Source organism: Lupinus angustifolius, chromosome LG10, assembly GCF_001865875.1.
Source record: "Lupinus angustifolius cultivar Tanjil chromosome LG10, LupAngTanjil_v1.0, whole genome shotgun sequence".
NCBI classification, from domain to species: Eukaryota; Viridiplantae; Streptophyta; class Magnoliopsida; order Fabales; family Fabaceae; genus Lupinus; species Lupinus angustifolius.
This window is the reverse complement of record NC_032018.1, coordinates 9,742,398-9,744,426: the sequence shown is the minus strand read 5'-3', so window position 1 is coordinate 9,744,426 and position 2,029 is coordinate 9,742,398.

Sequence of the window (2,029 nt, the reverse complement as noted above, 5' to 3'; positions counted from 1 at the left end):
TTTAATGGCAACACAATAGTTACAATGCACAATTTCAAAATGGAACAATAAATCATCAACTTTATTATTCACAAAAAACTATATATAACATCCAAAATAAATCATAAAACATATAGACTCCCACTGAACTAAGGTACCTTAAGGAACAACACCCATATGAGCAACATACTCATGAAAGACTTTAGGTACCAAACCCTTAGTTAGTGGATCAACTATCATGAAATTTGTCCTTATATATTCTATGGAAATTTGTCCATTTTGAACACTTTCTTTAACAACCAGAAACTTTATGTCAATGAAAGTAGAACTCCTATTGTTGGTGGAGCAAAGAACTGTGGAATTGTTGTCACAATAAATCCTCAATGGTCTTTTATTACCATTGACCACACGTAAACCAGTGATAAAATTCTGCAACCCTATGCCATGGTTTGATGTTTCAAAACAAGCCATGAACTCCACAACCATGGTTGAAGGAGCTATAAATGTCTGTTTCGTAGACTTCCAAGAGATAGCACCTCCAACCAATAAAAACACATATCTAGAGGTCGAGTATCAACTGTCTAGACATCCAGCAAAATCGGAGTCAGAATACCAAATGATCTTTAAATTCTTAGACCTTCGATAACTAAGCATGTAATCCTTTGTTCTCTTCAAGTAACGCATAACACGCTTGACTGCCTTCCGATGATGCATTCTAGGATTACTCAAATATCTTCCCGAAACTCCCACAACAAATGCTATGTCGGGACGTGTGCAAACTTGAGCATACATTAGACTTCCTCCTACAAATGCATAAGGAATCTTTTGCATCTCGTATATTTCAAGGTCATTTTTGGGGCACTTTTCGAGACTAAACTTGTCTCCCTTAGCTATAGGGGTATCCCATGTTTTACTGTCTTTCATGCCAAATCTATCCAGGACTTTATCTATATAGCTTTCTTGTGATAATCTTGGGATACCTTGAGAGCGATCTCTCAATATCCGAATACCTAATACAAAAGAAGCTTCCCCAAGATCTTTTATTTCGAAATTCTTCGTTAGAAATCTCTTGGTCTCATGCAATAGTCACATATCACTTCTCGCAAGTAGCATGATATATAATACCAGGAATATAAATAAACTCCCACTAAATCTATGGTACACACAATCAACAACTTTATTTGCCTCAAAACCCTACGAGGTAATAATTTGATGAAACTTGTGATTCCATTGACGAGAAGCTTGTTTAAGGCCATAGATGAATTTCTTTAATTTGCATATCATTGACTTTGAGTCAATTAACACAAAGTTTTCCGGTTTCACCATATAGATCGTTTCTTTAATGTCACCATTGAGAAACGCAGTCTTAACATCCATTTGATGTAGCTCTAAATCAAAACGAGCTACTAGTGCCAATATTTTTCTAAAAGAATCCTTCCAAGATATTGGAGAGAAAGTTTCTTTATAATCAATGTCTTCTTTTTGAGTGAAGCCTTTAGCTACTAGACGAGCTTTATATCTTTTTGTATTGCCCTTCAAATCCCTCTTGGTTTTAAATATCCATTTTCAATCAATAGGTTTCGCACCTTCAAGTAATTCGATAAGATCCCAAACGTCATTATCATCCATAGACTTCATCTCATCCTTCATGACATCGACTCACTTTTGAGAGTTAGAACTTTTCATTGCTTGACATAAGTTCAATGGATCATCTTCTGTTAACCCAATGTCATTCTCATGTTCTTGAAGAAATACAATATAATCATCAGGAATTTTACATTTTTCCTCTCTTTAGTGGATCTTCTTAATGTCACTTCTGCTTCTTGAGGTTGTTGAATTTGTTCTATAGGTACTTGAGGGAGAACCTCATTGTTGTCTTGTTCTGAAATATTGTCAAGGACAATATTCTGAACATTATCTTTTATTACTGAATTTATTCCTAGAATGGTAATAGGTACAAGAACTTGTTCAATATTAGTGACAAGTTATTCCTCAAAGACAATATTCCTTATGTTCCTTTCCTTCCCAAAATCAACTTCCTCAAGAAATC